Source organism: Nicotiana sylvestris, chromosome 2 (assembly GCF_000393655.2).
Source record: "Nicotiana sylvestris chromosome 2, ASM39365v2, whole genome shotgun sequence".
NCBI lineage: Eukaryota > Viridiplantae > Streptophyta > Magnoliopsida > Solanales > Solanaceae > Nicotiana > Nicotiana sylvestris.
In genome coordinates this window covers 169,384,597-169,400,584 of record NC_091058.1, presented here as the reverse complement: position 1 = coordinate 169,400,584, position 15,988 = coordinate 169,384,597, and positions in this window count along the sequence as shown.

The following is a 15,988-nucleotide window of genomic DNA, read 5'->3' as shown; positions in this document are numbered from 1 at the left end:
TAACACATTTAGCAGCGAAGCAATAGTGAAGTTTAACTACTCTATACAATAATGAAGTTTTACAGTACTATAGTTCAAAATTTACTTCTCCTCTTTTACCAAATATAGTGGAGAGAGCATAATTCAATTCTTTTATTATTTAAATAAACATAATTCAATTATGTTAAAGTCTCATCTCCTCCCATTAACAGAAACAACTTCCATATGTTTGAATCATAATAAAAGAATCAAGTCCGCACATGAAGTGACATGTTTGAATATAATGCATATCTATCAAGAAAAGTGGAAGCACTAATTCAAGAAGCTCCACAAGAAGTAGTTTGGCTGATCAAGATGAAGCTGATACGAAAGAATTCGTAGCTGAGGCCTATAACACAATTGAGGGGATAGATCAAGAAAAGTATAAACCAACCTATCATATCCTATTGAGAGCAAGAAAGATGCAAAATCTCAACTACAAGAACAAAATAAAAGCACATTGAAGAAACCAGGAATAGCAAAACCATATATTGAAGCTACAACAAAAGCCATTGAATTATCCTGCTATATATATCTTAAATCGTTTGGACAATTATCTTTTAGCAATTATTAAAGTAAAAGAACAAACAAGATAACATATAAACCAAAAAATAGTTTAAGAATTTCCCATTAGCAAATCGATATCCTTTTTAGATGAGAAACAAAATTGGAAGGACACTACAACTAAAGAGTTTCTACCTAGTCTTAAAAAGCTTAAAATCAACTACAGGTACACCTCTATTGTCTTCCTGATTATCATTTCAATAGGGAGGAAACATGTATGAAGTTTTACAAAACTGAAGTTTTACTTCTCTATACAATACTGAGGCAATCTATACAAAGTATGCATGAAGCTTACCGGAACAAGCAAACCAATACTTTAAAGAAAAGCTTTACTACTATAATTTCTTTTCAGATCTTCTGTTATTTGAACAATACTTACATGAACTACTAAATTGTTTATTTTCCAAGTTGCTCTCTTAATTGTTGCAAGTTGCACTATATAACTAGTTTGGTATCACAATAGAAATTACAGAAAATCACAGTTGCTAATTACACTATATAAACTAGTTAGATTAATCATTGTATTCACACAATTAAGATTTGAAAATGATTCCAGAGAAAAGTGTTACCTGATTCATCATCATTTTGTTGAACTTCGGTACCACCAGTCATGAGTATCTAAACAATCCGGAATACTCCAAATCAAACTACAAAGTTAAATACAGGAACTAAGAACATGAAGAAATAAGATAGGAAAGAGCTCCGGGATGTGAATGCTAACAGCTTCCTAGAGACTCCTCGAATCCGCCTGAACTAGAAATGATCAGTACTCGGGAGCGGGACCAGATATGCCTGAATCTGCACACAGGGTGTAGGGAGTAAAGTAAGTACTCCAACTCAGTGTGTAATAATCATAAATAAAGACTGAGATCAGGAAAATCACGCAAGGCATAAAACATGTTATAAAAACTAGTGAAAGATAGGTAAAAATCCTTTAACTAAAATTTAACTTCATGAAAAGCCTTTTTCATCAATAAAGTAGGTAATTTGGTAGGCAATTAAGAAAAGATAAACAGATAAAGGTTCGCCCATCGGGCACCGTATCAACAAATCTGCCCCTCGGGTAACATCTCAGAACAATACCAGCCCCTCGGGCTCAATCTCACATCACAATGGATACCCGCGATCATTGGGGGTCTGCAGACTCCTGGAGGGGCCCCTTACGTCCCAAGCACAATATCAAACCATCTCGTGGCATCATCACTAGGCTCTCGGCCTCATATTAATTAAGCCATCTCGTGGCATATATATCTCAGGACCTCGGCCTCATAATCATAACCAAATGTTTCCTCACAACATAGGCCCTCGGCCTTACTCAGTCAAAATTCTCACAAGCCACTCGGGCAATAGTAAAATAGTGATTCTCAGCCCAATTATCAGTTGAAAGATCATTTAAGTAATAAAATAGAATAAAAATGGCTGAGTATGAAAACAGTGGAAAATAACATGACTGAGTTCAAGTATAAAGTCAAAGCAGTGAGGAAATATCAATAAAAATCCCCGAAGAGTTCAAATAGTTGGCACAATGCCTAAATATGGCATTCAGACTAAATCATGATGATAGCAAATAGATTTCAGTTAAATACACGGTAAATTAGTCATTCAAGATGGACTAAGTCACAATCCCCAACAATGCACGACCCCACGCTCATCATCAAGTGTGTGCGTCTCCTCAATATAGCAAAACAATATGCAAGTCCGGGGTTTCATACCCTCGGAATATCATTTACAATCATTACTCACCTCGAACCGGTCAAATCTCTAGCTTGCGACACCTTTGCCCCTCGAATTGGTATCCACCCGCGTCGAATCTATCCAAAATCAGAACCACGACGTCAAAATATGCTAAGGGAATGAAGCCCTAGGTAAAATAATTAATATACGGCACCAATCCCGAAATTACCAAAACCCGACCCTCGGGCCCACGTCTCGAAATTCGGTAATGTTTACATCAGTAGATTCCTTATCTCCCCGCGAGTTCATGCATATCAAAAGTTCTGAAACCCAACCTCAAATGGTCCTTCAAATCCTCAAGCAAAGGTCTAAGTTTCCATGCCCTAGTTTCCCTAATTTTAGCCCTTAAATTCTATTAATTATAGCTCTAATCCGTGAAATAATAGCATAAGAATGAGTTTTAGGTCCAAATTCCTTACCTCAATGAAGTTCCCTTGAAATCCCTCTTCAAAATCGTCCAAAAAGCTCCCAGGCCGAATTAGAAATGGTGAAAATAGCTCAAAATCATGAAAGAGACAATTTATATCTTCTGCCCAGACATTTTTGCATCTGTGGCCCTATAACCGCTTCTGCAGTACCATATTTGTAGCCAATCCACCGTTTCTGTAGTTTTCATTTATTTTCCTCTATTCCGCATCTGTGATGTCGCAGATCCCTTATCCGCATCTGCGACATCGCAGACGTGGTCCTCCTCACCGCTTCTGCGATTTTCTGCCTATATCCCAACTTCCGCTTCTGTGACTTTTTTCCCGCATATGCGGTGTCGCACCTGCGGTCTCCAATCCGCAGGTGCAGAAATACCAGAAGCAACACAATCTGTAGCTATAACAATTCCTCAAACTCCCCGTCAACCATCCGAAATCACCCCGAGGCCCCCTGGGACCTCAACCAAAAGCACCAACATATCCCAAAACCTAATTCAAACTAACCAATCTTCAAAGCACCTCAAACAACATCAAATCAACCAAAACACACCGGATTCAAGCCTAAGTTCCCAAAATCTTCCGAATTTCGCTTTTGATCAAAATCCCAACCAAACCACATCCGAGTAACCTGAAATTTTTCACACACATCCCAAATGACACAACAGAACAACTGCAACTCTCGAAATTCCATTCCGACCCCTATACTAAAATCTCACCTACCAACCGGAAATTGCCAAAATATTAAATTCGCCAATTAAAGCCTAAATCTACTCTGAACCTCCAAAACTCATTCCGATCGTGCTCCTAAGTCCCAAATCACCTTCCGAAGCTATCCGAACCATCGGAACTCACATTTTATTCCTCTAACACATAAGTCAACATCCGGTTGACCTTTTCAACTCAAGCTTCCTCAAAAAAGTTTAAGTGTCTCAAACCTTACCAAAATCATTCCGGATTCGATTCGACCAACCCGATACCATATAACACGGATAAACAAAGCATAAAGAAGCAGAATGGGAGAAATAGAGTGGTAACTCATGAGACGACTGGCCGGGTCGTCACATTGCCCTGGCGTCCGCAGACGTTGACCCTTCTCCCTTATCCCTTAGTTGTACTTATTCAGTTTCAGTTTCTTAGACAGTGCTTCATACTTGTATTGTATAGAGGCTCATGTACTCAGTGACACCCTAGTTTTGGGAAAACTTATGTATCGAGTTGTGACAATTTTATCTAGTTTTCATGAGATCTATTACTTATTTAAAAACATGTTTTAGTATATTTTAAATTTGAAAGTGTTGGAAGTGTTTGAGTTGTCATATTGCCGAGTAATATGATAGGCGTTATCACAACAGATTGAGTTTTGGGTCGTGATACACTCACTGTAGTTTCACACATATGGATCGGTGCATCTATAGGTCGACGCAAGATATGACCAAATAATCACAAACGACTTTCTCTCATTTTATCCTCAATGTATGCTACTTACACCTTCTGGTGAATATGGTCATTTTTAATCTTATTGAATTTTATATGACAACATATCCTTCTTCGCATCTACATCTCTTCAATACTTATTTTATGGATATATTAACTCGAGCAGCCCAATAATCACTATCATATAACATTGTCAGTCTTAAAATTATTTTTATAAAACTTACCTTTCAATTTAGTAGGCATTCTTTTATCATATAATACCTATGTAGCACTTCTCCATTTCAATAATTCAGATTTAATCCTATGAGTAACATTTTCATCTATCATTTTATTCTCTTGAAATAATGAGCCTAAATATCTATTTTTGTTTTGTATTTGGAATTGCAACCTCGTCTACTCTCACCTCAACTTCTCTCGTCTCATGTTGACTAATCTTGCAATGCATGTATTTAGTCTTACTTCTCTCTTCTCATGTTGACTAATCTTGCAATGCATGTATTTAGTCTTACTTCTACTTATTGTAAAGTCCTTACTCTAGAAGATGATTCTTCATAGCTCAAGCTTTTGATTATGACCTTTGCTAATTTTATCAATTAACATAATATTATCATTAAATAGTATACACGATTTGATCTCATCTTATATTGTGTTGGTTAGTTCAACCATAACTAAGGTGTTTCTTCATATCTCAAGCTTTTGGTTGAAACCCTGCTAGTTTTGTCAATTAACATAATATCATTAGCAAATAACATATAGCATGGAACCTCATCTTGTATTGTGTTGGTCCACTCATCCATATCTAGGGTACATAAGTAAGTGCCCAATGTTGAACCCTGATGTAAAACCAATATTATGGGAAAATCCTCTAGATCTCCAGCCACTACTTTCATGCTAATGACAACTCCTTCATACAAGTCCTTTATGATCTTTATATAACTAATATGAATTTTTTTCTTCTCTATCACCCACCAAAGGTCCTTTCATGATACTCTATCATATATTTTTTTTGTCAATGAACATCATGTATAGATCTCTCTTCTTTTCCCGATAAATTCACATCGATCTTCTTAGAAAGAATGTAGCTTCTGATGTAGATCTACTTGAAATAAATCTAAACTGGTACTTTATTACTCTTGTCGTTTTCTTAAATCTGTGCTCTATCAGTCTTTTCTAGAGTTCCGTCATATGACTCATAAGTTTAATATCACGATAGTCGCACAACTTTGAATATATCTTTTCTTCTTATAAATTGGAATATGGGTACTCTTCCTTCACTCTTAGGGCATCTTATTAGTTCTTAGTATCATATTAAATATCTTGGTGAACTATTCTACTCCAACCTTTCCAAGACATATCCAAATTTTCATAGGTATACTATATGGACCACAAGCATATCTAATCTTTATTTTTTTAAGGCATCATTTAACTCTGTCATCCTAATTCTATGGGTGTAACTAAGTTTCTTTTACACATAGACGAATGGAGGTCTTAAATATTATTCTCTTGGTTCAAGTTGAATAACTTTTCCAAATAGCCTTTTCATCTCTCCTTTATCTTGTTATCTCCTGTCAATACTTGTTTAGATTCGTCTTTAATACACTTCACCTAGTTTAAATTTTTACCTCTCTTACGTCTTCGTCGTGGTTTAAATATATTTTTCTCCATTTCTCGTGTTCCTTGCTTTTGGTATAATCCACTTAGAGCTTCCCTTGGTCTTTACTAATAGCTTTCTTAGCTTTCCTTTTTGCTATTTTGTATTCTTCCAAGGTTACTCCATCTTCTTCTTTTGGTAACTTCCTATATCACTCTCTTTCAGCTTTAATAACTTTTTACCTCCTTATTCTACCACAAGAATATTTGTGGACGAGGTTTTAGACCTTTACACACACATTACACTTTCATTACTACTTCTTTAATGCAACCTAACATTTCCTTCCACAGGATGTTTGTGTATCCCTTTGAGTCCCAAGATCCTTTCACCCATATTTTTCTTGAAATACTCGCTGATTAGTGCCATTTAATGCCCCCCTCCCACACCTAATATAAGGTAGATAGTAAGTCATCTAACTTTCTAACTTTATTCTTAGTCTTTACATCTAAGACTATTAATCTATTATAGTCCTTGTATGTACTTTTATCTCGTCTTCTTATAAGGATAAATTCTGTTTGACTATGATTATCCCCACTCTTATAAGGTATTAGGTGAGAATCTCTCTTAGAAATATGTGTTAGTTAATACCAGATTATAAGCTAAAGCGAATTTTAAGGTAGCCTTCCCTTCGTCATTTTTAGTATCATAACCATAACTGTTATGTACTTGTTCAAAATCCTCACTATTTTTTATCTACAAGTACATATAGATCTCCTCCTATAAAGATGTATTGGTCTCTTGGAATTCCTTGAACTAAAGTATTCATATCCTTCCAAAACTTAGCTTTAGTTCTACATTAAATCCTTTTTGCGGATCATAGGCACTAATAGTATTGATTGTCTCCTTCCCCCATACAAGCCTTATTGCAATAATCATGTCTCCTCTATCAGTCAGTTATTATGACTTATGAATCCCAAACCCCCATATCCCCTATGTGTTTATATTCTTTGGTTGGTTTGAGGGCATGTCAGCATTAGACATTAATGGGCATGAACCAAACCTGACCCTCCCTTAGGTCATATACTTCATATCCCCTTTATGTGTTGTGTTCTATGGCTGGTTTATGGGCATGGCAGAACTAGCTATTGATGTGCATGTCCAAACCTGGCCCCTCTTAGGGTCATATGCTCCCTGCAATGTATTCCCAAACCCCTGACCCCTTTGTTTAAAAAAAATGACGATTCTGTGTAGTGTTAGCTTTACTATTACCGTTTTCAAATTACCATTTACCTTACTATTCTCAACCCAGTTTACAAACAAATTCTCTGCTCCTGAACTTCCACTATACTCTTAGATTTCGGTTCTGCCCCTCTTGTGTGAGCCTTTCCTTAGGACCCATGAGCTCCCTCTGAACTTGGACACATAACGGTTGGCCCATCCACACTACACTCATCTCTATCTGGTTATGCAAACTTGGGTGTAAGCACTACCCGGGGCCCCTTCAGACCCTTAGGGAACTTTGACACACTCAAGTCTGAGAAAGGCTTTGGAACAAATGGCATTTGAGGTGGTTTAGTCCATAACTCAGAGATGAAGTCAAGAATCAGGCTTCCTCTGGTTGTAACTTCTTCTTTTACACTTTTCTGATGTAATTTATCATTTGGACTGTAATAAGTTGTAATGAACATTGGGGTTGGCTAGTGAAAAGGGCTGGGTAGTTGTGCATACTTAACTATTAGAAGGGTATAGAACATGCCTATAGGACTTGTTTTCTGCATGTTTAATTCAGCATTTAGAGAATATGCCTATAAGATCTGTTGTTTTAAATTCTGCATGCTTAACTTTGCATTTAGAGAACCTGTCTATAGGGCTTGTTTAAATTCAACATGTCTAATTCTGCATTTAGATAATATGCCTATAGGATTCGTTTTAAATTCTGCATGTTTATTACCACACTTAGATACCATGCTCTTAGGATCTAATTGGTCATAATCTGGCATCATGTCCAATAGGTTAAAATCAGTATCGTTCAATCAGATATCATGCCTACAGGAATTAAAAATAGCAGTAATAGATATCAATATCTATAGAATCTAAAACCAGTCTAGTTTAAAATAAGCCTAACTCGTATTGTTCTGAATTAGTTTTAAACAGCCTTACTCCTTTATTTAACGCGGTTTAGAAAACATGTCTATAGGATGTCAAGTCGTTTGTTTTAGAGTTGTTACTGCTTTACCACATCCTGAATCAGTAATAGATACCATGTTTATAGGATCTCATCTAAACACTTAGGCAAGCCTTAGGTGATAACGACAATAAAAACTGAACCTGCTTTTGTTAATCAGTAACTGCTACAACCAGCATGCAGGCCTGATTCGGACTTCTTATCTGAGTTATGTAATAAACTGGTCTGCCTCAACAATTAAAATTCTCCTTGCCTTAGTACTTTAAATTCAGACCCTAACTGTGTTTAAGTTGTGCTATTTATGTATTTTGTTTGAGGAGGTATACATGAGCCTTTTAGTTATTTACATGTTTCCCCTAATATGCAGTCCTATGTGTATTTGTATGTCGCCTTAGCTTTTTTCACTTTTTGAAACCTAAAAGTCAGCCTAATATCCCCCCCCTTTAGTAATAGTAGTCCTAAGTTCCTCCGGGACTGATAGGAGTGGGACGAGTATAACATGCAATAGTGGTCGAGACCAATCTGCGTTTTAATACCTCGACGGGGTGGGAAGGGTAGATATGGATATGATGACTGGTGCGCTAATACCACGTGTATCCCCTCTTCTGAGGAGTGTCATACCGGGTATCGCATTGATGTGATCCATATTATAAATAAACCTAGGACCCCCTTCCCCTTTTCCTTTCCTTTTATATTCCCAAGTATCTGTAAAAATGTGACTCATTTTTCCAAAGTTTGCCTTTAATTGTTCTTTCAAACTCTTATGTGTTTAAACCTAAATCCCCTACTATTTGAGCCTATACTTGTCTATTTGCTAACTGTACAAATTCACAAAACTATCTGTCTGGGAACCACACTAGTGGATCCTGAGGGGTGCCTAACACCTTCCCCTTAGGATAATTTCAAGCCTTTACCCTATCTCTGGTTATCAAGCAAACTCAGAAATGAACCTATAGGTGTCTTAATGTACCTTAAATCATTAGGTGGCAACTCTTCAAAGGCAAAACCTAGTTCCCAAAAGGAATGAGTTGTCTTATACCTAATGTCATAAACCCGATTTTCCGATGCAAAGAAGAAAAAAGGGGGCGCGACACTGTTCTTCCACCAAGAATAGTACTGACCATTAAAGAGTAGGGGCCTAGCAGTGGATTGCACTTCCCAGTTTCCAGGTGGTGCACTCATCTTGATCTTTTTGCTAAGGTGTTAATATCTTCAAGGATAACCCGCTCTGATACCAATTGTTGTTTTATACTTCAATACCACACAAGAGGGAGGGGGAGTGATTTGTGTTGTACCCAATTTTCGCTTAACTAGATTATAGAAGGACCTGGTTCTTCTATGTGTTCCAACTACTACCGTTTGCGGAATAATAAGTAAAGAAAATAAAAAACACAGAAATTTTTACATGGAAAACACCTGGCTCAAAAGGCGAAAAAACCACAACCTACTACCCAGTAGGATTTTCCCGAACTTCCACTAAAATCACTGAGCGAAAAACTGCATTAACAAAAACTCTTTTGTAAACCTAGGTTAACTCTAATCCCATTGTGGCACACAGTCTTAACTGCTGCGACAACTTCAAGTTAACTCTAACTTGAACACTCTAGGTACCTAATAAATTTGCTTTTATAAAAGCTGAAAGGTACAATGTGAAATCACCTACTACAATTGAACTAGAATAAAAGATAGACACTTAGAACTAGTTCTTCTATCTTGTTCATGTAGCTTCAGGATTGCACGCTTGAATCACACATAAATTGCTTGCAAAATTGCCTTGCTCTTTTGCTCTCAATTTACATTTAACTTCTGCTTAAGTGCATTACCTGTAAAAGAGAACAACACTGATATTTAATGAGTTAGTAATTAGAGATTGACTGGGATACAAACGCTACTCTTATATGGTAGAAGAGTTGTAGTTGATCTCATACTCTAACATTATCCTCTTCCTAAACTATGTTCTCTTCGTGTAAGGAGTCTTTCTCTCCTTATCCAATATGCAACCTTTTCGATCAGATCAGGAGATATTACTTTTGATAAGTTAGATTTATCTCCTTCACGTGCATCTCACATGTTTGGGTTGATCATGACTGTGCTTCACAAGATGGACCTGGTCCATGTCTGAGTTCTTTTGCCAGTCTTCAAAACATCACCTTTACTTGGGCCAACATATGTACTGTAGTCGGAATAGGGCTCCGACCTACCCATAATATACATATACATATATACACAATATGTACTAAAAATCATAGACCCGGCAACCCCAAAGAATGTGGAGCTTACCGATCAAGCTGAATACGGATAACATCTACTCAGAAGGTCTACCTGTCTGTCTATCTGGACTTGCATGCATGAAATACAATGTCCCCCAAAAAGGGACGTCAGTACAAAATAATGTACTAAGTATGTACGGTAATAGAATAACTGAAAGCTGAAACTGAACTGATAATATAATAACTGAAAGTAACTAGGAGTCATAGATGATCTGGAGATATACTTACCTACTGATACTGACTCAATTCTCTCAATATAGTAAGTAAAATGGTTGTTCGGCCCTATAAGGCTCGGTATGTATAACTGCTCGGCTGTAGTAGACACGTTCATAAGCGCTCGACCATACTAGGCTCGATATCTCGGCCATTCTGGGCTCATTCATAGGCGCTCGGCCATAGTAGGTTGGTTTATAACTAACTATCTGAATAGAGTTACCCAATAGGGGCCTGCCCATTGATTATAGCTCGATGGTGGTGAAAATACTATATATATATATATATATATATATATATATATATATATAAAGCCCCTCTGCTCTCTTGAATGTAAGAAGACAATACTTAAGTGAATATAAAGTCTCAATAAGGAAGAATACTGTAACTTATGAGACTAGGATAATGTACATAAGTTCAGGAGTACGAACTTCTCTTGATGTCTCGTTATCAAACGCATGTAGTTACGAGATCATTCCAAAATGAAGAAAAGGTTTATCCTTAACATACCTTATAATAATATTTTTAATAACCACGTTGAAATTACCTCTTTGCACCTTAATCTACAACAAGGATAACAACACTATCATTAAGTTACAAAAGTTACAAATATCGTGTAACGAAGACAAACTTATTCTATATTAAAACGGGCAATATCTCCCCTATAATCCTTACTTCCTCCCAATTCGAGAAAACACCAACAACACAAGAACACAACAATAACAATATATATACACATCATTTTTCAACCTTATATCCATCACAAAATACGACAAAACAACCCAATATACCCCGATCACTCATACACAAAACGATAACCATAGTAGTGTCAATCAATCTGAAAATATTATGACGAATAACCAGCCCACCACCCCGTATTTATGTGGTGTTTATCCACACCCTTTATCCTCCAAAACTCCATAAGACTATAGAAAAATATACAATCCAACAACAATATGAAACAATCCACAAAACAGTCCACTACAAATTGAATAACTCGAACTCATGGCTTCATATCACCGTCCTGTGAGTTCTTACAATTATAGAACGAGTTTCTATACTTTTCCAGCATAAAAAATGGATGAAAGAGAGTAGTATACTTACCTTATTTGGTGAATATCTCAGCTCCTATCTTGGTCCTTCAACCCTTAGGTTTTCCTCCAACTAGAACTTGAAAAGAAGAGAAAATCAATTAGGGTTTATGTTGAATATTTTTGTGGAGAATTTTGCAGGGACTTATCTATGGTTTTTATGCTCTATAATGAGTTTGAAATATGAAGGAAATAAGCCAAAAGGTCTCTTTGTCCGACCCAAAATAGCCCCCTTTTGGACATATTTAGTCCTCTCATTTAAGCAAGTAGGTGACACACCTACTTGTCAGCTATGCAGTCTACGCAGTCTCGCAATATATATATATATATATATATATATATATATACACACACACACTCCAATGTCATATTAACAAACAGTTTAATGCGTTAGAAACTAAAATCATAGATATTTAATTTTATGGGTGGATCACCCCGTAAATCTAAGTATATTGGGAGAAAAGCTCAGTGATATTTGACCCAAATTTCAATAAAGCTTATGAACGTAACTTGTGATGACTTTTGTTTCGCAACTCGCTTGACTTCAAAACTTAACACATGACTATCATACGACTGAAATAACTCATAACATAACCCTATTATCATGTTAAGAACCCTAGTCTCACCCTAAAGGTATGGGTAATAACATTCTCAACTTGTCGACTTTCAACGAAACATTATTTTTTTTAATCCTTTAGCTTCGGAACCTTTGAAACCTCTTTGTACTTGTTGTTTATGATCTTCAATATTTGTAACCTCCAAGGTAAAATGATTAACTTAATTTATATACTTTCAAATATGATCTCATTTTTGGTCTTACATCAGTTTACATACGACGTACTTTTACGTACGAAAATATGGGGTGTAACACTAGTTTTGCCACATCAGTGTCTGAATATGGTGCAATAAAAAAGAAAGAATTCTCGCATCATATATGGATGAGGGTTAAAAATCTAGTCGAATAAAAGGGAATTTGGATAGATAGATGAAACATAGGCACTTTTAGCGGAAAGCCGATGGAATTAGTGCATACTCAAAAAATGAGGAGAATTGATATTGCATGCCTTCAAGAAACAAAAATAGACAGGGAAAAATGTTAGAGAGATAGGTAACATGGGTTATAAATTATGGTATTGCATGATAGATAAGAATATGAATATATTTAGAATTATTGTAGAATCAGAATTTAAAGATAAAGTTAGAGTGAGAAGTAAGGTAACAAGTAAAGTTTTAATACAAATATAGAAACAATCAATAGTCAGAATCAACTACACAAGTGACTCCCTTTAATTAAGGAGTCACTGTTTAATGGGTAATGACAGATTCAAAATAAAGAAAGAAGATCAATTTAGAGACAAACTGATTATTTCCATAAAAGGAGTAGTAAAAGCATTGAGTAAGTAATCAAGTCTAAGTACAAAATATGCTTATTTTGGGAAAAGATTCAGTAACGCAAAATAAGGAAAGGAATCAATTAACTTTAACAGGCGAGTGAAATTAGAGTTCATAAAAGAAAGTTTTTGAAATCAGTCACACGATTGAGATCAATCAAAGAAGAAACATGCATCTGCGCTTCAGTATATAAATAAAGTGAACAGGGCATCAGACATGCGAGGCCAAGCACATTGGCAAAAGAGATAATCACAAGCATGCAGTAGTGGCACAAATAAGCTAGGGTTCAATAGTAAAGCAAATATTCGAAGCATAGTAATCAAGTAGGTCAAGTCACATTGAATCAATAGTGAAGAAAACAGACTATCAAAAACATGCAAAGGTCTTAGAGTAGCAGGTGAGGAAACCTTTTGTAAAGTTAGGGTTTCAGCCATAGTCGAGTTGAAAGATAGTGAAAATCAGGTAAGTCATATAAAGAAAAGAGAGTCTGAAACAAGAACTTTCCATCAAGTATTCAAACAAACAATTTCAGACCCAAAGACCTAGGATTTTCAACAACAATCGAGTACAAAAGATGGTAAAAAGATAAGTCAAGCAAGGATTTTAAACAAACAAGCACACATCTAACAAATAGTTTTAGAACTTGATTGAGACCCAAAAGAAATTAGGGTTTTAACATGCTGACTCAAGTAGAAGGAAAGCATAACAAACATTTCAAACATAGTAAAGTCATAAAATAACATCTAGAATCGGATAAAAGGGTTTTTGAAATAATTTAAAAGAAAACCCTAATCAGAAAAATGAAGAGTCGTTTTGAAAACAACGTTGAAGAACCTTCGAGAAAAAAATGCTTAAAAGTTCATGGTAAGCACAGATCTAAGGTTGATCTGAAAGAAATCGAAAGATCTTAGAGATTAGGGTTTCAGAAAACCCAAAAGAAACGAGAAAGATCTTGAAAGTTAACGATCTAACCAGAAAAGGTCAAGGACCCGCCTCGAAAGGCCATGAATGCCGGGAAAGGTCGTGGATGGTCGGAGAAAGCCCATGAACACAAGTCGAGCAAGGACTAGACCAAACTCCTTCGAAGTCTGGTCGTGAAACCATAGAACTAAACACATAGAAGCCATGGAAGGCTGGTACAGGTCTCAAATGACCATGGAAGACCATGGATTAGGTAGGTATTAGGGTGGATTAAGGTGTAGTTTGATGGCGGCGGCTAGGGTTTGTAGGAGTTTCAGAGAGAGTTGAGAGAGAAGAGGGATTCAAGGGCGGCGGTAGGTGAGAAATGAAGTAAGTTTGGGGGTCTTTTGGGTTTAATTAGGAAATGGCAGTCGGTGGCCGTTGATCTAAATGATCAACGGATGGGATTAAAGGGGTTAGGTGGGAATCTGGGTTGGGTCGTGTGAATTAGGTTAGGGGGTCAGGTTTGAGTTGCAATTGGGTTGGGCAATTAGGTCTTGATTTGGGCTCAATTTTAGTCTATAATTGAAATAAAATCTGGCTAGATTTTAAATAGCCATTTTTCCATTTATTTTATAAAAAAAATAGCAAATTAATTTCTAAAAATAAATTGAAAGTACTAAAATATTTTATAATATATAATTATCAATTTCAAAATACTGGACTTAATTTTTATAAATGTAAACACAATTAAATTCTAAAAGAGGCTAATATTACAATTATATGCAATTTAGCTTTAAAAATACTAAATAAATTTGTAAAAATATGAAAAAATAATCTTGGCTATATTTTAACATAAATGTGAAAGTCCAATAAATTAATTATAAAAAATAAAATTTTGGAAATAATTATTCGGTTTTTATGGATAAAAAATAGGGAAATAAATTGATTTAAAAACCTTTAAAAATTAAGGAAAAAATATTAAAACATTTGGACATACTTATATATGCCTACATATGCTATTTTGAAGGTATTTGCATAGTAAAAATATATAGGGAAAAATTGGGTATCAACAACTGCCCTTCTTCAACCGGGAAGGATGAAAGAGTTGTCGGGTAAAGATATGATGACCAATATTGACCGAATAAAACGGTTCGAAGAAGTTAGGCTGTGCCCTAGCTTATAAGCTGCCTACATATCCCTGGTTTACAGGAATCAGGCCATATGTAGTTCAAGATCCGTCGGCAGAGTATGCCGATGGAGACTTTCCAAGAACGGATGCACTATCCAGGATGGGGTGAGTGGGCGGCTTGTGAGAATGGTTAAGGTTAGATATGGATGTGGGAACTTGAGAGGGCTTGCTCCTACCGGGATGGTCGTTGCTTTCCGGTGTACCTGCAATTAGAAACAATACAAGCGTATACTGTGTATGAATTTAAACATGATGCAAGTTCTTGTCGGACCATGAATGTTGTCTTTGGACGATTAGGATGACGTCCTGGGCCATAAAGCGTGCAATAAGGATTCGTAGGCCATGAAATGATGCTCTCGGGCTATGAGGATGATGCCTCCGAACCATATTGCCTTTGAATAATGATATGCAAAAGATTAAAAAGGGATCCTCGGGCCAGGACATGGTGTTCTAGGGCTATGAAAATGGTGCCTCCGAACGATGATGCCTTTGGATAATTTGGCAATCTTTCAGCCCATGAGATGCAGTATGTGGCGATCTTTCAGCCCATGAAATACAGTATGAGGCGATCTTTAGGCCGTGCGGATGTAGTATGAGGCGATCTTTCAGCCATGCAGATGCAGTATTAGACGATCTTTCATCCATGCTGATGCAGTATGAGGCGATCTTTCAGCCATGCAAATGCAGTATGAGGCGATCCTTCAGCCCATGAGATGCAGATAGAGGTAGAGCTTAACCTCGAAAGGCAGAATTGTAGCCTTATGCAATGTAAAAATGCAGATGGAGATGACATTTAGTCTCGGAAGGCAGAATGGTAGCCTTATGCAATGCAGAAATGCAGATAGAGACAGCGTTTAGTCTTAGAATAGCCTTATGCAATGCAGAAATGCAGATGGAGACAACGTTTAGTCTCGGAAGGCAAAAAGATAGACGGAGACATTGTTTAGTCTTGGAAGGCAGAATGGTAGCCTTATGCAAG